Here is a 22,411-nt window from a genome sequence, read left to right on the forward strand (position 1 = left end):
GTTTGAACCTGGGGCCTCAGTCATGTAAGCCCTGCACTCTTCCCTTGAGGTATATCGCTAGCATATATCACTGGCATCTTGCCATTTTATTTTGGAGATGGAAGAATCGGTAACGGTGATTCCTGTGGGTGTCTGGCCTGAGCTGCAAGGAGAGAACACACAGGCTGTTAGAGGCCTAGAAGGGCCTGGCTGTGGCATCAGGAGTCTGATTCCACGAATGGAAGCCCAGCCCGTGCCCAGGAGGCCTCCGGTCTTTCCTCTGGGTTGTTAGCTGCTCGCAGCTGAGGCGGCCACTGTTCTTGACTGGTATCATGTTATTCTGGACTCCAAGTGAGGCCAGCCAGCATGCTGGGTGTGTGTTGGAAGAGGCTTCTCCTGCAAGGCTGTCCCAGACACACCCAGCTGCTTCCTCATCAGGCCTGCCTAATATAGAGTTGCTTTTGAAGCACTTGTTTTGCTTTTGGCTTCTCAAATATGTAACAGAAAAGTTTAGCTAAAAATTCCACATTTAGATTGGGAAGGAAGTAGAGTGCATGCCTTGTCTGTGTGAGCTGCTGAATGGAATCTCCACACACAAATAACAAGGACCAAGAAAACAGTGTCATAAATGGTAGAATGATGTTCTAGCATGTCTGTCTTACTGTCATAAGAAAGAGAGATAAAGGTGCACTCCCTAGGGTCTAACAAAACACTGACTCTGAAACAGAATGGGCTCTTTGCTAGGTCCACCTCTTGTGGACATGCCCCCTCCCATCTACCCTCTCTTAATAAATGAAGACAACTTTAATTCAATTAAAGTCACTGACAGAGAACAAGTATCCAGGGGTAGAAGCCCATCAGGTTCCAACTCACTTCTTTTTTAGGCTCGGTCTGCTGTCTTTCAAGGACCCAAATCAACAACCAGAGGCTGCAGCAATAGAAATTATATGGAGAAAAAACAACGAACGAGAAACCGCTGTACTTATTCCATAAATATAAAAAGGCATTATGTCTAGAAAAAACTTCTCTTCCACGTGGTCCATCCAGTCATTGTCCACTAGGCCACCCATTGGAGTCTCTCCTTAGCACAAGTCAAAGCACCTGTCCAGAGGCAGAAGGCTGAATCAGATAACTTCTCAGGGTTCCTTTCAGCTTCAATTACAAACTAAGCCAAATAGAAAGCTGAGGCCCAAGAGAAGTTCCTTATGCAGGGCACTAGTGCATGCCTTCTCCCTCGCCTTCCTGCCTCTCAACAGATGCACAAGATACATACACAACTATACCCTCAGGTGCCTGGATTTTAACTGCTACAGTCTTAGGTCTCTAAAGACTGAGAATTTGCTGTACATCCATCTCTTTTAAAAAATGTAGGCTGGGTGGTCTGGGAGGTGGCGCAGTGATAAAGCTTTGGACTCTCAAGCATGAGGTCCTGAGTTCAATCCCTGGCAGCACATGTGCCAGAGTGATGTCTGGTTCTTTCTCTCTCCTCCTGTCTTTCTCATAAATAAATAAAAAATCTTTTTAAAAAAATGTAGGCTGGGGATCCACGTAGTGGTGTATCTGGCTGAGTGCGTGTCACAATGTACGGGGACCTGGGTTCAAGCCCCTGGTCCCCACCTACATGGGGGAAGCTTCACGCGTGGTGAAGCAGGGCTGCAGGCGTCTCTCTGTCTCCCTCTCTAACTTTTCCTTCTTTCTATTTCTGGCTGTATCTACTCAATAAATAAAGATAATAAAAAATTTTTTTTTTAAATGTGGACTAGGAAGGGAGAGGAAAATAAGTGGGAATTAGGAAAGAGATAGTTCCTACCTTGGTAAACTGAGTTCTTCAGATGAGGGGTGGAGAAGGCAGCAGTGAATGAGACCCACAGGATAAGGAGATGGAAGGCTAAAGCCCCCAGAACACTAGGTGCAGGCAAACAGGGAGAGAGCCAGAAGCAGAAGCCTCAGCACCGACTTCTCTGCTTGGCGGACAGCTCTCAAGTGATTTCTTGCAGGAGGAAGATGGCTGGGACAGCAGCCCGGAAGGCGGCACAGTGGGCAGAAACTCCAGCTTGCGGGCATGAGGTCCTGAGTTTGACCCCCTGGCATTGCATATGCCAGAGTAACGTTCCGGTTCTCTCTTCCTTTCATTAACGTATAAATAACGCTTAAAAAAAAAGAAGAGAGAGAGAGCGAGAAATAAAAAAAGGAAAGAAAGTAAGAAGGAGAAAGAGAAAGAAGGAAGGAGAGAGAGAAAGAAAGAAAGAAAGAGAAAAGGATGGAAAAAAACAACCCAAACCCAACCAAACAGACAGAGAGGCCCCTCTGCTTCCCCTTGTCGATGCACTTTTCCTGTAGCTGTGCCTTTGGCTCCCAGGCTCTGGGAAGCAAGGCCGAGTGTTCTCCACGTGCCCTCCCCTCCCCCGGCAGCGGCTGGAGGCGTGCAGGCTGCTAAACTGCTCTCCAGGCAGACTGTCAAATGCTATAATAAAAGGCCACGCTCGCACAGTGAAGCAAGCTATGAGAAGAATCTAGATTGAATTACACAAGCCAGTTGTGGAGACAGGGTGGGGGGAGGCAGGAGAAAAAAAAGAGAGAAGTCGCGCTGTTCTTCAGGGAGAGTATTTTCATTCAGCTACATGCCTCCGTTGGTCTGTCAGAAGCTATCAAAGCCTTGCTCCCCTAAGAAACTGGGTTCCAGTCTGGTCTCACTGTCAGCGGGGGGTGGGGTGGGGGTGGGGGGGTGGGGTGTCAAGCTCCTGGGATTCTCCAGTCTGAATCCAAGCCTTTCCCCAAGGTGACCTGTCTTCCAAGAGACTGTAGGTGCCGTGAGGGTCTCCAAGCCCTGCTCAGTATGCCTGGTGAGAGAGCTGGGGTGACCTTGTCAACAGGTGGCAGCTAAGGTCCTTCCTGGGTGCTAGTTATTGTACTTCAGTATTAAGACTAAACGGAGGTCAATTTAGGCACAAAACTTAAAAAGTAGGTGGCTGGAGTCTGGTCAGAGTCCTGAGGATTGCAAGTCTACGCTCTATAAAGATTCAGTGGATTTTGTTAACAGGTTTAGGTCCAAATATGACACATTACTTGCCAGCTGGGGGTATGAGGAGTCACCCAATCTCACTAAACTTTAGTTTGTCCATTTGCAATACTGCCATTTTCCCTCAAAAGCTGTGACAGAATTAACTATTACATGCAAAGTGTGAGGTAGTGACAGCCATGGTCACCAATATCACTATTCTGTCTCTGGCAGATAATCAGCCAAGTTTTTCCTCAATTTCCCAGAAAACCTAAACAAAGCCTCTGATAAACTAACCACAGGAAACAGAAAGAAAGTCATCTTCCCTTTTTCTCCCTCTGCACTATGAATGAAGTAGCTGCCTTGTGCTACCATACTCTGGACTGGCAGGCTGTTCCTGACAGCCTAAGGTTCTCCCAACTGAAGATTCTAATCCATCTCTAGGATTACCTGTCACAGAACATGTCCCCAGACTAGTGGTGCTTCTCCTGGGGCCCAAGATCAGATCCCAGTAGAAGTAGGAAAGAAACAGTCTGATCCCAAGCTGGCTTGATAGATCTGTCCAGGCCGCTGTCTGCCCATCACAGCTGCCTGTGAGGCCTACAGGTTAATAATAGCAACTCTGATGCCAATGGATTAAGACAGCACTGTAGGAGGTGTTTATTTTTATACTCTGGCGTCAGTATCAAGTTCTACTGGTTACTTCCCAAATCTAGGGCATCTTCCTTCTATAGGATTGGCCTCAGGCTTCTCCAGGTTGCTGAAATGGATTCTGGAGGGAATGAGTCTTTTGAAGACAGTTCACTATTAACAGGGAACAAAGAGAGCTGTCATATGCCCAGTTGTCTAGTCCCAAATCTCTAGACCAGCTGCACCGTAACTGAAGGCTGTTGTTGATAGCATTCTCCTGAGTCAGGCAGGGCCTGGATAGGAGACCTAAGATATTGCTTTGGAAGGCTGTGTGTGCGTGTGCAAACACACACACACACACACACACACACACACACACACACTGGGTGCACTGAAATGATCTGAATAAAATCAAGGAAGGACTTTTATTCAACTACTCAGAAATTCCGCATTGTCAGTCACAAGTCCCATATTACTACAGTGAATGCTCACACTAAGACAAAGAAAAAAATCCCATCAGGGACTGTTTTTAATTTTTTTTAATTATCTTTATTTATTTATTGGATAGAGACAGTCAGAAATCAAGAGGAAGGGGGAGACAGAGAGGGAAAGAGACAGAGAGACACCTGCAGCCCTGCTTCACCACTCACAGAGCTTTCCCCCTGCAGGTGGGGACCAGGGGCTCAAACCCAGTTCCTTGAGCACTGCAACATGTGTGCTCAACCAGGTGCGCCACCACCTGGCCCTGGGAATGTTTTGTCAGGTATTTGAAATAAAGGTTGGTTAGGCTGGCTCTTAACTGATCTGCCTACAGTTGTTTTGTTTTTTAGCATATATACCAAATCCCTTGAAAATTTATTTGGCCAGAACTTCAGAAGTTATTTCCTAGACATGACACTAAGTAGCCAGTCCTCAGCAGAAGCCAGAAAATATTTCCTGAAAGCCATTCTGTCTCTCTCTTTAATCAGAACACTGCTCAGTTCCAGATTATGGTGGTACTGGGAATTGAACTTGGGACCTCAGAAATTCAGGCATGAAAGTCTTTTGCATAACCACTGTGCTATCTCCCCCACCCCCTGAAAATCTCTCTTTATTCTAGAGACTGGGGTCATGGGATTGGCACTGTGACCGCAGTATCTGGAGCTCTGCGCGTATCGCACTTAACTCCCTGAAAGGCAGCTCTCACCAACAAGCTCATCTTGGCCGCCAGGCAGACAGGAGAGTGAGGCGGCTGACAGCTGGACAGCTGATGTAAATAGATGCAGACTGGCCTACTGAGGGGCTGTGTGCACAGCAGACTGCTGGAATGACAAAAATCTACCACACACCAGGTAGGAATGCTCAAGTGCCCAGCAGCCAAGCGCACAGTAAGTGACGCCAACATCTTCCTGCCTGTGGCTGACTCATAACCAACATGATCAATGACATAACATGCCAACGTCTTGAGGAGCCAGGGTGCTGGCAGGAAGGCAGGTTGGTGAACCACTCATTTAATACGTTTCCCCCTGCCATTCAAGGCATATCCATTGGGTCATCAGAACAACAATGCTTCTTCAGAAACAACCAGATTTGATGACTAGCGATACGGGATTTGAGCTCAGTTCCACCTGGAAGCTACCCAAATGCCTAAGACAGTGGCTGAACGCCCACGGGCAGGAACACCACCTTCATTCTTGGCTTTTCCTCTGATTTGAGGGTCACTTGGGGGCAGATACTTGTTTCCTCAAAGCTTTGGTTTTACCACATGGACAATGAGCTCAGTATATCATCTTCATGGTATTGTCGCAAAGAAAGTATACGTAATTGTTTTTGTTCACCTAATAAAGAATTTTGGTCCAGGGGCCGGGCAGTGGTGCACCTGGTTGAGCACACATTATAATGTGCAAGGACCCCAGTTCAAGCCCCCAGTCCTGCAGGGGACTTTTCCCCACCTGCAGGGGAAAAGCTTCGCAAGTGATGAAGCAGGGCTGCAGGTGTCTGTCTCCCTCTCTACCTGCGCCTCCCTCTCAATTTCTGCCTGTCTTTACTTATTTATTAAATAAATAAATTTAATAAAAATGCATTAAAAAAGAATTTTGTGGGATAGATAACATAATGGTTATGCTAAGAGACTCTCATGCTCCAAAGTCCAAGGTTCAATCCCCCTCTGGTAAAATAAATAAATAAAATCAAAAAGACATTTTTTAAAAAAAGGATTTTGGTCCACACTCTCAGAGGGGGAGAAATGTTAGGGGAAGGTGACCAGAGGGCTTTGAACTCCCATTCCATCAAGACCTGGAGAGAGGAGAGGAAAAAAGGAAGGACTTTTAGAAGTAGTAACAAGTATAAGTGTGACTTAGAAAGGAAGAGAAGGCAGTACCATAGGGAAAAAAAATAGGCAAATATAAAAAAAATCAATAGTTATAGAAATAACAGTCAACCCATGTCTATGATCTTGGGAGAACTATTGCAGTTTCCAGTGGAGGGAATGGGGGATACAGGACTCTGGTGGTAGGAACGGTGTGGAATTATGCCCATTATCTTATAATTTTATAAATCAATATTAACTCACTCATAAAATAAATAAATAAATAAATCACTCATAAAATAAAAAACAAACAGTTAAAATTTTGTTGCTGTCAGGGTTTCACTGTAACAGAACGACAGCCCACCCACAAGAGGGGTGGGAGAGAGAGATGGAAGGCATCACAACACAAAAGCCTGCCCCCACCCCGTGCCCAGTGTGGCGAGGGCTGCGTTCAGAGCCGGGTTGCATGCACGACAGAGATGTACTATCCAGGTGAGTTATCTTGCTGACTCCATTTTGTTTTGCTTTTCAGCGGTACTTGGGTTTTGTGCAGGTGTGATTCCATTACTCTCAAGGCCAACTTCACTATTTTCATTGTAGAGAAAGAAAGAGAAAGAGAATGAGAAAGAGAAAGGTAGAGGTGTCACAGCAGTACTCCACTATCTGTGAAGCTTCGTCTGGTGTCATGGTACGCCCATGTGGTGCCAGGGCTCCAACCCTGGGCCCCCACTTATGGTAAGGCGCTCGCTTTAGCTGGCAAGCAGGTAAAGTAATGAGCAGCAAGAGGAGTGACATCAGGTCTCCCAGGTCATGGAGGCATGCTGGGAAGTTGGCCTGGCCAGCTCCTTTCTTTCAGGCCCCTAACACCAGCCTCTGGTCCGAGGAGCAGCTGAAGCAGCTAGACTATGCTTACTCAGATGCAGGTCTTTCCCTCCACCGATATTTAATAGAGAAAGCAAGAGGAAATCCTCCGCTCACCCCCTTGCTCCATCTACAGACCCCAATTCTCCCCTAATGCCTGGGCCTGCAGCATCAGGACTTCCAGACTGGACTTATCCTGAAAGGCAGATAGCAGCGTGAACGAAGGTGTTCCACTGCTCAGAACACAGGAGAGAGTGTATTCGAAACCTAACACCTTTCTAGTCTAGCAATTCTTCAGTGAGGGATTAGCTTGCCAGCTCCTCAGAGGAGAAATAAAAATCTACTCACGCTGACACTTGTTTTTCTGCAATCGCCCACCCCAGGATTTAAAACAGATACTCCAGTATCCTGCTGTTCCTGGTGAGACCCACCCTCCACTCAACATACTACCTGCAAATGGACACAGAGTAAACACTTGGGTTTCGTGGCTCATTTTGCCACGTTCCCCCCCAATCCCTTTTTATATTTTTATTTATTTATTATTGGATAGAGATAGAGAGAAATTGAGAGGGGAGATGGAAATAGAGAGGAAGCGAGGCAGAGAGACACCTGCAGCACTGCTGAACCACTCATGAAGCTTTCTCCCTGCAGGTGGGGACCAGGGGCTTGAACCTGCGTCCTTGTGCACTGTAATGTGTGCGCTTAACCAGGTGCGCCACTGCCTGGCCCCAGTCTCTGCATTTTATTTGGGAAATCTAGCTTTCATTTATTATGCAGATACTGACTTTCATCAAGTCTAAGCTGCCATTTGTTGTAAAATACAACATAATTTTGTTACGAGTGAAAAGACAAAAAAAGTATAGTTGAACAGTAATGCATTGTTTATTCTGAATTTATTAAAAGAAGAGCTTAGAATTTTTTTTTAAAGGTATAAAAACTATTCTCTGTAGGCTGTATGAATCTGCCCCAGCCCTGAGCACACCTTACCACGTGTGAGGGCATGGGTTCCAGCCCCTGGCCATCACATGGGAGCAGCTGTACAGGGGGTCTGTGAGCAGTGAAGCAGCGCCGTACACAAAGGAATTGGCTCCCTGGACCTGGGCCATACGGTGCTGACTTCTATCCCTGACCTTAAACATCTCGATTCAAGGTCTGCATCTCAAAATCTGACTCTGTGAGACCTGTTTAGAGATTTTATTTCCTTTCACCACAGGGCTGAGGGAAGTATTCCAGAGGCAGCTCCCCAGTGAGGGGCCAGTGAGGAATGTGAAGAAAGAACTTGAGTTTATTTATGTTAGGGCAGACAGACTGGCTAATTCCCCTCATATGAAATGTTTAAAAATATCTGTGGAATTTAACTTATTGCATCTTCATTCTGGAGTTCAGCCAGAGACAGTAGTCTTTATCTTCTATTTTTTGTTTAATAATACTATCCAGGCTTCTGAGTCCCTACCTGAATGGACTCAGGCTCCAATTCCCTTTCAGCTCCTTAAACCCTTTACATCAGGAGTGAGGAAACCTTTTTCTGCCAAGGCATGTTTTGATACATATAACCTCATTCACGGACCATACAAAATTATCAACGTAAAAAATGAGCACTTAATGATATGAAAATCGCTCCTAGATTTATTGATTTTTGTGTTTTGCCTGTGGTTGCCTTGGCAGGGTCAGATCAAAGGATTATTAGATTTTAGCTGTAAATGTTCTCGGGCTGGATGCTGCTTTACACATCTATGTGGTATGGTTGTGGACAGCAAGAAACAGTCAACAGTCAGATAGGTATAAATATAGTAAATATGATGAATGGCTTAAGGGCAGGATAAGTTAATTTTATACAAAGACTGAATCTAGGTTCTACAACAAGGAGTTATAAACTTTGTAAATAGGGACTAAGCTCCTATAGAAACAACCCAAGAGGGAGTCGGGCGGTAGCACAACGGGTTAAGCGCAGGTGGTGCAAAGCACAAGGACCAGCATAAGGATCCCGGTTCGAGTCCCCGGCTCCCCACCTGCAGGGGAGTCGCTTCACAGATGGTGAAGCAGGTCTGCAGGTGTCTATCTTTCTCTCCCCCTCTCTGTCTTCTCCTCCTCTCTCCATTTCTCTCTGTCCTATCCAACAACAATGACATCAATAACTACAATAACAATGAAAAACAACAAGGGCAATGAAAGGGAAAATAAATTTAAAAAAAAAGAAAAGAAAAGAAACAACCCAAGAGCAACGTGCAAAGAGTTAGGAACAGCTGGAGTCATGCTTTCCTGTGTACCACAGACTAGAAGGAAATGAATGATGTACATCTAAACACTAATACATATGTTAATGGTGGGTATGGGAGGTGGTCCAGTGGATAAAGCACTGGACTCTCAAACATGAGGTCCTAAATTCAATCCCCAGCTTCGAGTACGCCAGAGTGATGCTTGGTTCATTCTCTTTTTCCCCTCTTTCTCTCTCTCTCTAATAAATATTTTTAAACACATAACAGCAGCTATTCATTATCTACTATGTACCCCCTTTGCTAAAAGTTTGTCATAAATGCATTTCAAATCTTCATAATAACCCTGCAAAGTGGGTATTATTATCTCTGTTTTGCAGCTGAGGCGATCTGAGATCCAAAGTCTCAGAACTAGAAGGTAATGGGAGTTGGGCTTAGACTCTGAAGCCCTTGCTTTTTCCTCTGTAATACAATGCTGATATCCTTGAAGGAGAAGAACAACAAGCATATGCTTTAATATAGGTCCTGATTATCCTTTCTTCTAAATAGCCATGATCTGTTGGTCTGAATATTAATGAAAAACAAGGGACTTAAATTTAGAAGCATGACAATTTTGCATGGTAGTAATTCAGCTGAAATAAATAGTTATATTCACATGAAGGTTGGTACCTTATTTGAGCCTGTTTATTCTTTATAATAAGAATAAAGATGATTTTAACAGGTTGAATCTCCCCAACAGTCAAATTTCTTTTCACCTGTCATGTATGCTACCTTGTAAACAAGCTGGCTAGACTGTAGTTCCCCACCTCCCCTCTCCCTGGAGTGTTAGTTGCCAACCAAATGTCCATTCTCCTTTTCTCTTTCAAATGAACACAACCATGATATCTAGGTGGGCATACTGCTGCCCAGTTAAAATTCTCCATTTCGGGAGTCGGGTGGCAGTGCAGCCGGTTAAGCGCAGGTGGCACAAAGCTCAAGGACCGGCGTAAGAATCCTGGTTTGAGCCCCCGGCTCCCTACCTGCAGGAAAGTCGCTTCACAAGCAGTGAAGCAGGTCTGCAGGTGTCTATCTTTCTCTCCCCCTCTCTGTCTTCCCCTCCTCTCTCCATTTCTCTCTGTCCTATCCAACAACAATAATAACTACAACAATAAAACAACAAGGGCAATAAAGGGGAATAAATAAATATAAAAAAGTTATAAAAAAGATTTAAAAAAAGTAAAGTTCTCCATTTCATCCTTCCTTGGAGATGGGTGTGGTTATACGACTGAGTTACAGCAGAACTGTTAGCTGACATTTCTTTTATTTGTTTTTAATTGCAACCACGGTTACCACTAGGGCTTGGTGCTTGCACGCTGAATCCACCACTCCTGCCAGTCAGGAGGAGAGAGAAAGAACCAGATATCACTCTGGTACATGTGCTGCAGGGGATCAAACTCAGGACCTCATACCTGAGAGTCCAAAGCTTTTATCACTTTGCCACCTGCTGCCCCCCCCCTTTTTTCTCTCTCTGTGTTGTCTGTCTTATTTGAAAAAAGTCATCCAGGAGTGACAAAGTCTCAGGGATGATAAACAAATTATGAATACATAAATAAATAAAGTATCTAAATGCTATCTCACAGAGATTTGATTAAATAAATCATGAACTGGATAGTGGTGCTGAATGTGTAGAGTATTTCTATGCAAGGAAATACTCCACAAAGCAAACACAGAAAAATGTTGTGGGGCCTGGGAGGTGGTACAGTGGGTAAAGAAAGACTTGGACTCTCAAATGTGAGACCCAAGTTCAGTTCCCAGCATCCCATATGCCAGAGTGGTATTTCTCTCTCTCTCTTTCTCTCTCTCTCACACACACACACAAATATACACAAACAAATAAATTCTTTTTAAGAATTAAACAAATTTAATCTTTATTTAATAGAGACAGCCAATAATTGAGAGGAAGGGGGAGACAGAGAGAGAAAGAGACAGAGAGACACCTGTAGCCCTGCTTCACCACTTGTGAAGCTTTCCCCCTGCAGGTGGGACCAGAGGCTCAAACCTGGGTCCTTGCACACTGTAACATGTGCACTCAACCAGGTGCACCACCACCCAGCCCCCCTTTTTTAAATTTTTATTAGTGATTTAATAATGATTAACAAGATTATAAATAAATGCTTTTTAAAAATGCAACTTAAAAAGTATAATTCATAATATCCAATTTTTAAAATACATACGTTTTCTTTTTGTCTCTGAGTTTTTATTTACTTGTTTATTTAATTATTATTATTATTATATTTTATTTTTGCCTCCAAGGTTATTGTTGGGGCTTGGTGCCTGCACCACGAATCCACTGCTCCTGGAGACCATTTTTTTCCCCTTTTGTTGCCCTTGTTGTTTTATCATTGTTGTGGTTATTATTATTGTTGTTGTTGCTGTCATTAGATAGGACAGAGAGAAATAGAGAGAGGAGGGAAGACAGAGAGGGGGAGAGAAAGACAGACACCTGCAGACCTGTTTCACTGCTTGTGAAGTGACTCCCCTGCAGGTGGGGAGTCGGAGGCTCGAACTGGGATCCTTACCCAGGTACTTGCGCTTTGCGCCACCTGCACTTAACCCGCTGTGCTACTGCCTGACTCCCTATTTAGTTATTTTTTAATCTGATTTTTCTAACAGTAAATGGACTCATGGAATCTTTTGGGTCATCTAAGATCTTCACAAATCTGGAAGCCCAGGACTCACCTCATCATCAGAGAAGATATGTGGCCTAATCACTGATAGCCCATAAAAGCATACGGGCCTAACACCTTATTTCAGAGAAGCAGCAAAATTTACAGATACCTTAAGGAGAAAATTACAAGTCACTATGAAAGCTGTTTGTTATGTGGAAAGACTGAGGTTGCATTCAAAGTTTTAAAATGCCTTATTGTCGGGCTAGGGACGCGCGTGCGAGAGCGAGAGATAACCCAGGAACCAAGCTTGTGGCAGCAAGGCAATTCAAATCTCTATTCATCTGAGTGCCCCAGAGTCCAGCGGTAGCACACCTGGTTAAGCCACATGGCGCAAACCACAATGGCCCAGTCAGCCTCCAGGTCTGCATGCGCGCTCCTCCAGGTCGGAACACGGAAGAAACAAGTAGGAAACAGAAGTGGCTTGACAATACCATACATGGTTAGGAAAGGAGCGGAGAAAGGTGAAAAAGGTAGAGACTTCCTTCGTAGGATTAGTAATACCCTCCAGGCTTGAGGGTAGAAAAAGAATGTATTAAATGAGCAGAATAGGTGGGGGAAATAGGGTGGAGGCCTTAAGCAATTTGTTAGACAAAGCAGAAGAGTGATTATGTAGATAATAAAAGGACGGGCCATAATGTCAAGGAATGCAGGGTGGAACAGGGGGAGCTGGTTTAATGCTTTACGGAATGCTGGGCTCCTGGAGGCAGAAATATGCAGGGTGCTTTGTGAGGCAGGAAATCTGATATGACGTGGCAATCCTTTGGGGTTCCCATGTCCCCCTCGCTCACCCTCTTGGTAGAGAGAGAGAGAGACTAACAGGATAGACACACCTCTCAGCTCAAGCCTTGCCAGGCTCTACCACATCCTCACAATTTCCCTACATTTTATATTAGCTTGAGAAATATGTGGAATAGAGACAAGATGAGAGTACTCTTGGAACTGGTACTAGTTTCTTTCCTTCATGAATAACTTAGTTAAAATGGCTTAGCTATTTAGTCATTATTTAGTTAATAAATAATTGAAATTCAGGTCATACTCAAAAGAGGGGAAATGTTGTTGTATTTATGTCTTGAGTCAGTCAGTACGCTAGTTTGAAGGTGGACGTGAACCTGGTGGTTACCTTCAAGAGTTAAGTATGCACCACTCCCATAAAGCCCAAGGGCCTGAAAAGCAAGGAAGTGTATTATAATAAGTATTCACAGACACTTTATCCTTTCTTCTTGGTTGCATGCTAAGGATAAGATCTTGTCCATCTGTGTAGTCACTTAACCTAGCCCAGAACTAGGCTTGCAAATGCTTAAAACGCTCATCAGACTAAACTAAGGAGAAATGGAGTCTTCACCAAAAACATCTTTCCCTAGAGCAGAATTTGGTTCATTATAGTTGTGAACACATTTACACAGCGAGCTTTCATCCTCCTTGGGAGTTGTGGGGTGCTGAGAGGATAAGAGGAGCCAGCGGGTGGCGGCTTCTGGAACACGAAGGGTGAGTGAATGCTTCCCGGGCTAACTCCTCTCCTGGAATTCTCTGTACACCCAGCACCACTAACCCGCTCTCCACTGCTAATAGGAGCTGCAACATGAGAACCAGAACAGTATGTCCCAGCCCGAATCAGACATTTCTCCTCTCTTAACCTCACTAATCTTCAACTTGTCCCACTAGTGGCTTCCAAGGAGGCGGCTGAGCATCCAGGAAAGAATGCAGGAAGTGTCTCAAAAAGTCCAGCTGAGAGACAGTTTGTTTTTTTCCTAAAAAAGGGCAGTCTAGAAGGTTACATAAAACCTGGCTTTCTTTGCTGGGATCTTTTCCAACTCCAGCTGGAGAGATTCTTCAAACTGTTCAGAGTTTCAGGAAAAGGGCTTGGAATTTCCTGCTTGGTCATCTATTTGGAGCCAGTGGTAGGCAGACGAGCAGAGGGCCCAGCAGAGAGTAGTAACTGGGTTCCTACTGACCCTTAGCTGAGTAGCCAATGAACTCCCTGGGGACAGGAAATAGCATGATTCACTTATGGTTAAAATCTTGGGACAAGGACATACTCCACTGCCAAAACCAGATCCAGTTGATCTCAGTGCTGGGGGGGGGGGGGGGGCACCCAGTGGAGGCAGGACCTAAGAACTCTAACAGCTGAAGCCAGAAGCTTATAAACAGGACTCCGGAAGAGCTTCTCCCCTTTCTTTAGGTAGCTATATGGAGGAATTTCTTTCTTATTTTAAAGATTTTATTTATTTATTAATGAGAAAGATAGAGGAGGAAAGAGAGAAAGAACCAGACATGACTCTGGTACATGTGTTGCCAGGGACTGAACTCAGGACCTCATGCTTGCGAACCCAGTGCTTTATCCACTGCGCCACCTCCTGGACCATTATGAAGGAATTTCTTTGCAAAACATCTGATGCCAAGTTTTACCCAGAGACTACAGGGATCAATCAATAACAGTAACTGGGAAGCTACGAAGTGTCAGGCACTACACTATATTTTGTGAGCAAAACAGACCTGAAGACTGCCTCCATGGAGCTTGTGGCTTATCTACAGAGCCTAAAGAAGCAATTAAATAGCTATGAGCATACGATTTATTAAGCAGGTCTTGGAATGTGCTGCCTTCAAAAACAAGACAGATAATCCATAAAAGTCAGCCGTGTCCAAGGAGGTCAATTAACTGATTAACTAGGGACCAGTTTATAATGTAATGGCTACGGAAGTTATTTGTAATTGAACTAGAAGCTCTGGTCCTTGAAGGTGTTACTAGGCTCTGTCAAGGACCTCCTATCACATAGCCAAGTTTCATTTTCAGTGCCATTCATTTTGCTGAAATGTAGTCCCTACTTACCTTCCACACTTTAAGACCTAAGAAGTCACTTCAGCTAACAAATGGCTGTTGTTTACAGTGAAGAAATAGGACCACAATTTTCTTTTTCTAGCACTAAGCCATTTGCTTTTGTTTTCTGGCCAGCATAGAGAAATAAATCATGCTGTTCTTAAGGACCAATTCTCCTTGGTTTTGTTATTTTGTTTCTTACCAGAGCACTGATTAGCTCTGGCTTATGGTGGTGTGGGGCACTGAACCTGGACCCCTGAGCTTTTTCACCTGGGGTTACTAATATGACTCTTCTAGAGTGGTAGTGGGAGTTAGAAGATATAACAAATGCCTAGTACAATGAATAGTATTTAATGAGGGTTCAAGAATTGGCACCAAAAATAAATGTGAACCTGAAATTTCTTTTTTTTTAAATTTAAATCCCTCTTATTATCTTTTGAGACTCTACTACCAATTTTTAAAAATGTTATTATTTATCTTCATGAAAGAGAGAGAACGAGAAGAGAAAGGGAGAGGAGGAGAGGGGAGGAGAGAGCAGGAGAGGAGGTGCTGCTCAGCTCTGGAATATGGTGGCACGGGGGACTGAACTGGTGATTTATGGGGCCTCAGGCATGCAACTCTGGTGCCCTACCCCCGTGCACCTCCTCAGCCTGAGGCTGTATTACTGCTGTGTTCTCCATGTTGCCTCTGATGAGTAGGATTCAACTTTACCGCCCCCCCCCAAAAAAAAAAAAGTCCTGGGAGTACATTACTGTTCAATTTACAATCAGGAAACTTGATACTGACATACTACCTCAAATTCCGTAACCTTTCTCCACGGCCCTCTTCTTTGTTCCTGGTAGGTTATAAAGTGGCTCTGTCCCAGGAGATATCCCAAGAGAAAACACAGAAAGGTGACAGTGAATTGCTAGTTATCGGTGAATCAGGAATTTCTCACCCAGTGAGCACAGTGAATTCAGGTCCCTGACCACCTCAAGTGATCGCTGTCCTCAGATCACTGGGAAGAACAGTCCTCCACACGCATTCAGGACTGACAAGATTTTCCTTAAAAGGCCCAATTACTTCAGACAAGCACACTATGTGACCCCCCCACTAGCCCCGTAACTTGTGTTTCATAAAAATCTCTATCCTTTCTCCTAATTCCTACAGTCAGTGCTCTAATTTTAGGCCTTCCTTCAACACTTCTTTCAAGATTACTCAGTCAGTCTTTGGGTGGAGGTTCCTATGGGCCATGGATTGAGAATATTATTAGGAATACAATGGGAAACAAAGAGATTTTATCCCTATCTTAATGGAGTTTCCATACTAGTGAAGGAAGGCAGAAAATTCCACAGAGATATAAAGTGCAAAATTCCTGGTCTAAGAAGTCGTGCAGTGACAGAATTTTGACCTTGGAAATGAGGTTCTAGGTTCGATATCTGGCACTGCATATGTCAGAGTGCTGCTCTGGCCTCTGTCTCTATCTTTGTCTAAAGGAATAAATAAAATAAATCTTTAAATACAAAATGTAGCATTAAGAAGATTCAGTTAAGATTAAGGACTTGATTAAGAGGTCAGGGAAGTCATCTCTGGCAAATGACATAAATTCAACCTTGAAAGTTACCGAGGGGAAATTAAACCAGAGAGTGAGGAATAACATTCCAGGCAGGAGTGATGTGTGTGGAAGACTGGGTGGCAAGAAAGAACTGCTATCACAAGAGAGTTGAAAGAAAATCCAGAGTGGCTCTCCTTAAAATACGGCAAAAAGAAAGAAAGGAAGGAGAGGGGAAAGGGAGGAAGGAAAGAAAAGGGAGTGCAGCTCCAAGGGGCAAAGAGACAGGACAGCCTGTGAGCCCAGAACTGACTCCTGCTTTCAGCCCTGACCTGCTCCACAGTGTCCCACTGGCCCAGGCCACTTCTCAGACAGAAATTGATAAAGGGAGACAGAGAGGGGGAGAGAGAGAGAGACACCTGCAGACCTGCTCCACTGTTCATGAAGCTTCCCCTCTATAGGAATACCAAAGGAGACCACCCGGACCGAAACAAGACAGGACTAGAATGACCACAGGAACCCAGTAAATCACCCATGAGTACAAACACGCGTGGCTGGTGACAGAGAGGAGAGAGGGGCCTAAGGAGAGATTAAGTGACTGCTAACAGTTCGACAGTTTGTCAGTGGAGACACCACCTCCAGTCTGCTCCACCAACAAGGGGACAGCTGAAGGGAGGAAAGGACTCCCCAGAGACTCACCAAGTGCAACTCTGAGTCTCCATTGCTACTACCCTCAGAATCTGGAGCAGCAACAGGGAGGGACACCAGGGGACAGAGATCTAACCGGGAAACTCAGGAGAAGACCTATACCTCGGTGGCACAGCTGAGGGGCTGTGAAAGTCTCTTTGCATAACCACTGGATTATCTCTGCCACACCCTGCTTTATCTCTTGGTCAGGAGTCAGTGATTAAGCTAAGAAGCCTATTGATAGTTTAAAAGCCCTCAGGCTCCCGCAGCCTACAGGGAAAAACAAAAAAGGCTTTTACACTACTGAACTCCAACTCAGGGATTGAAAAACTGTTAACTTATATAAAATGGTTAAAACAACAAGAAAAAATATTGGAGACTCGAACCAGGACAAGAGCCCAGCTAAAAGTCCTCCAGAGGGTGAAGCACAAAACAACGAGTTCAACATCCAAACATTAGCTAACAAAATAATAACAGGAGTGAGTAAAGAATTTGAAAAAATTGTAATCAGAAATGCAGGAACAACAAATGAGAATATGGAAGAAAATTCTAATTATCTCATGGTTATTAGAGAGCTGAAAGCTGAAATCGCTGAGCTAAGAAGGCAACTAGCTGAACAAGCTAAAACAGTAGCAGAGCAGGGCAACAAAATAGATGAACTCCAGACAGCAGTAGAAGGCAGAGAGAATAGAATCAATGAGGCTGAAGACAGAATTAGCAAGATTGAGGATGAATTAGAGACAACTAAAAAAGAAGTAAGAGATCTCAAAAAGAGATTAAGAGATGCTGAAAACAACAACAGAGTCCTATGGGATGACTTCAAAAGAAACAATATACACATTATTGGCTTACCAGAGGAAGAAAGAGAAGGGGAGGAAGAAAGCGTTCTCCAGGCCATAATAGCTGAAAATTTCTCTAGTCTAAACAACACCAAAGACATAAAGATTCAAGAAGCCCAGAGGGTCCCAAACAGAATTAACCCAGACCTAAAGACACCAAGACATGTCATACTTAGATTGGAAAGGAATAAGGATAAAGAAAGGATCCTCAAGGCTGCAAGAGAAAAACAAAGAGTCACCTACAAAGGAAAACCCATAAGATTAGCAGCAGACTTCTCCATACAAACACTACAGGCCAGAAGAGAATGGCAAGATATCTATCGAGTGCTCAATGAGAAAGGCTTTCAGCCAAGAATACTATATCCTGCTAGATTGTCATTCAGACTAGATGGAAGCATCAAAACCTTCTCAGACAAGCAACAGTTGAAGGAAGCAACCATCACCAAACCTGCCCTGAAAGAAGTTCTGAAAGGTCTCCTATGAACAACCAGACCACCACAAATAGGACATATATCAAAACACTCTAAAACTCTACAAGAATGGCATTAAAATATCTTTAATCTTTGATATCAATAAATGTCAATGGCCTGAATTCACCTATTAAAAGACACAGAGTAGGAAGATGGATCAGAAAACACAACCCAACAATATGTTGTCTACAGGAAACTCACCTAACTCAACAAGACAAACACAGACTTAAAGTGAAAGGATGGAAAACTATCATTCAAGCCAATGGCCCACAAAAAAGGGCAGGAACAGCTATTCTCATATCTGACATGATAGACTTTAAAATAGATAAGATTAAAAAATATAGGAATGGACACTACTTAATGCTCAGAGGATCAGTCAATCAAGAGGACTTAACAATTATTAATATCTATGCACCCAATGAGAAGCCATCTAAATACATCAAACTTCTACTGAAAGAGCTACTGCAATATATTAACAGTAACACAATCATAGTAGGGGACTTCAACACCCCACTATCTCAACTTGACAGATCATCCAGGCAGAAAATCAATAAAGACATAAGGGAGCTAAATGAAGAGATAGATAAACTAGAACTATTGGATATTTTCAGAGTCATTCATCCCAAGAAACTGGAATACACATTTTACTAAAATCCACATGGGTCATTCTCAAGGATAGACCATATGTTAGGCCACAAAGACAGCATCAGCCAATTCAAGAGCATTGAAATCATCCCAAGCATCTTCTCAGACCACAGTGGAATGAAACTAACACTTAACAATCAACAAAAGATTAGTAACAGTCTCAAAATGTGGAAGCTCAACAGTACACTTCTTAACAACTTCTGGGTCAAAGAGGAAATCAAGGAAGAAATCAAAATGTTTCGAGAGTTCAATGAAAATGAAGACACAAGCTATCAAAATATTTGGGACACAGCTAAAGCAGTCCTAAGAGGGAAGTTCATAGCTATACAAGCACACATTAGGAAACAAGAAAAGGCACAAATAAACAGCCTGATTGCACAGCTTAAAGACCTAGAAGAAGAACAACAAAGGAATCCTAAAGCAACCAGAAGGACAGAAATTACTAAAGTTAGGGCAGAAATAAATAACATTGAGAATAGGAAAACCATACAAAAGATCAATGAAAGTAAATGTTGGTTCTTCGAAAGAGTAAACAAAATCGACAAACCTTTAGCCAGACTCACAAAACAAAAAAGGGAGAAGACCCAAATAAATCGGATAGTAAATGAAAGAGGAGAAATCACAACAGACACTGCAGAAATTCAGAAAATCCAGAGTGAATAGAAGTGCCCATATTTGACAACCATCGCTTCTTTAGTGATCCGGACACAAACGACATGAGGACTGCGGCAGGAAATGCATTTAAGAAATGGTTCAGAAGTGAATGGACTGGGGCTGGGCGTGTCACACCCGGTTGATGGCACATATACAATGAGTGTGGACCTGGGTTCAAGCCCCTGGTCCCCACCTGCATGAGGGAAGCTCCGTGAGCAGTAAAGCAGTGCTTCAGGTGTTTATTATTTATTTATTTGTTTGCTTTTTCTCTCCCTCCCTCCCTTCCATCTCAATTTCTGTCTCTATCCGAAATAAATAAATTTTTAAAACGGGGGGAGGAGTGAACAGCAGATTGAGTAAGTGGAAACTGCATGGGTGTATAAGGTTGGCTGCTACAGAGATCAGAGAACGAGCACAGTCCCCAGAGGGTAAGATGAGGTCAGGGGGCTGGCAGGACGGTGGGCCACTGAGATCTGGGGGCTATAGCCATCTCTTAAAATGATAATGAAGTCGGACTCTTTCTTTTTTCTTTCTTTCTTTTTTCTTTCTTTCTTTTTCTCTTTCTCTCTCTCTCTCTCTTTTTTGCTTCCAGGGCTATCGCTGGGGCTTTGGTGCCAGCACTACAAATCCACTGCTCCTGGCAACTTTTTTTTTCCCATTATTATTGTTGTTGCTGCTACTGATGTTGGATAGGACAGAGAGAAATCAAGAGAGGAGGGAAGACAGAGAAGGGGAGAGAAAGACAGACACCTGCAGATCTGCTTCACTGCTTGTGAAGTGACCCTCACTGCAGGTGGGGAGCCGGGGGCTTGAGCCAGGATCCTTGCATCCATCCTTGCTCTTTGCACTACTAAGTCCCATTCACTTTTAAAAATAACTTTATTGGAGGGATGATTATGTATAAAGCTGTTGTCAAAGGTGTTCAACTTGTCATCTTCCTCCATTACAGAAAACAGGGTCCCTCCTGTCTTTTTTAGTCCCCTCCTGCATGCTCCCTGTTGAGTCCTTGGATCTGCTTCAACAGACACATCTAGTTAGTTTGTTCTGTTTTGCTTTTAGAAAGAGACAGAGAAGCAGAGAGAGAGAGACAGAGATACTCCACAGCATCAAAGCTTCCTTCAATGCACTGGGGACCTGGCTTGAATATGGGGCCTGGACATGGAAAAGCAGTATACTACCCAAGGGAGCTATTTCTCTGGCCTCTCGATAAAGTTTTATCTCTATTTTCCCTCTCTTTGTTCCTTAAGTTCCACCTATGAATGAAGTCATCCAGTATTTGCTCTTCTCCTTCTATCTTATTTGACTTAACATGATTCCTTCAAATTCCATCCAGGATGTAGCATCATTTCCTATAGTTGACTAGTAGTCCAGAATGAGTATGTGCGTGTTTCTGTATGCGTGCGTATCATGACTTCCTTAACTACTCATCTGTCATTGGACACTTGGGTTGTTTCTAAATTCTAGCTATTGCAAATAGTGCCGCAATGTACACAATGTACACAGGTGCGCACAGAGCTCTTCAGTTAAGTATTTCTGTGATTTTTGGACGGTTATCTTGGAGAAGAATTGCTGGACTGTATGGTAGGTACATTTTAGAAATACTCTGAGGACTCTCCAAATTATTTTCTATAGGGGTTCCATTAATTTACTTTATGTGGCACTAGAGAATGAACCAAGGGCCTCAGGCATACATGACATCACCCAGCAGCTTCCCAGGTTCACTAAAAAACATACACAGACACAGACACAGACACAGACAGAAGGAAGGGCAAGACAGACAGAGGAAAAAGAGGACGAGTCCGAAGTCCAGGTTCAATCCCTGCACCGCCACCATAAGCCAGAGCTGAGTAGTGTTCTGGTGACAAACAAGAAGCACTAAAGCACTGTTACTCCATCCATGGCGCTGTCCATGGTATTCCCATGCGGGGCTGGGGACTGAGCCCAGAGCTTCGCACACACTAAAATGAACGTTCAATTGGGTGAGCTATTTCTGGGCCCCTCATAAATAATTTTATGGCATCTACAGCAGTGTACCTTTTCCAGATTTACAATCTGCTTTGGGTAGATGCATCATAATGGTAGAGCACCACTATCTAAGGCAGCTATAGCCTTATAAGATATATGTATCTTAAATTTATTTTATAAAACATTTTAAAATATAATTATTTATTCTTGTATAGAGACAGAAATTGCGAGGAGGGAGATAGAGAGGGTGAGAGACAGAGAAATACCTGCAACCCTATTTTATCACTTGTGAAGCTTTCCCCCTGCAGGTGGGGACCAGGGGCTTGAACCCAGGTCCTTGTGCACTGTAGTGTATGTGCTCACCTAGGTGCGCCATCACCTGGCCACTAAGATGTATGTATCTTAAAGACAACCAGAGCATTACTCCACAGTAAGTGGTGGCAGAGACTGAACTCAGACCCTCAGGTATTCAAGTCCTGCACTCTACCACCGAGACAACCCCACAGGCACTACAGAATGTATTTCTTAATAAGACTGGAAAGTGAAAAAAGAATGTTTCTTGATGCATGGATTGAAGAATGGATGTTGTCAACAAACATGAGAACATTACATGATCTCCTAGTATATCTCCCTTAGAGCTCTTGAGTGATTAGGCATATTGTCAATGAATGGCAATTTAAAAAAAAACTTATTTATGTTTTTGTTTTTTTAAACTACAACACTTATCAGCTCTAGTTTATGGTGAAGCGGGGGACTGAACCTAGGACTTCAGAACCTCATGCATGAGAGAGAAAGACCAAGATTGGAGGAGTATTGCTTCGCCATCCATGGTGTCCAGGATCAAGTCCAGGACTTGAGGCATGCAAGTGATGCTACTAAGCCACCTCCCTGGCCACGGGCTGTGGTAATATTTTGAAGTAAATCTCTTTCCCCGCCCCCTTTTTGAGCAATGGGTTTTAAATACTCAGTAAACATGGGGGGGGGCGAGGGGGCCGCACATGTTACAGTGCACAAGGACACAGGTTCAAGCCCTCAGTCCCCACCTGCAGGGGGAAAGCTTCACAAGTGGTGAAGCAGTGCTGCAGGTGTCTCTCTGTCTCTCTCCCTCTCTATCTCCCCCTACCCTCTC

At 43.8% G+C, this 22,411-nt stretch overlaps 1 protein-coding gene across 5 annotated transcripts in view; it reads right to left on the minus strand.

The window, feature by feature from the left end:
- The window catches only part of RUSC2 (RUN and SH3 domain containing 2), a 77,827-nt gene that overhangs the window by 45,502 nt on the left and 9,914 nt on the right, over positions 1 to 22,411 (minus strand). Inside the window, exon 1 of one of the 5 annotated variants that reach the window (XM_060199220.1) lies at positions 1,790 to 2,097. The exons of the other annotated variants lie outside the window; for them this stretch is intronic. The gene's annotated coding sequence lies outside the window, so the exon portion shown is untranslated. Of the gene's footprint in view, positions 1 to 1,789; positions 2,098 to 22,411 lie in introns of those variants that run through there. 5 annotated transcript variants of the gene reach the window in all.

The sequence above is a fragment of the Erinaceus europaeus genome, chromosome 10 (assembly GCF_950295315.1).
Source record: "Erinaceus europaeus chromosome 10, mEriEur2.1, whole genome shotgun sequence".
Lineage (NCBI taxonomy): Eukaryota > Metazoa > Chordata > Mammalia > Eulipotyphla > Erinaceidae > Erinaceus > Erinaceus europaeus.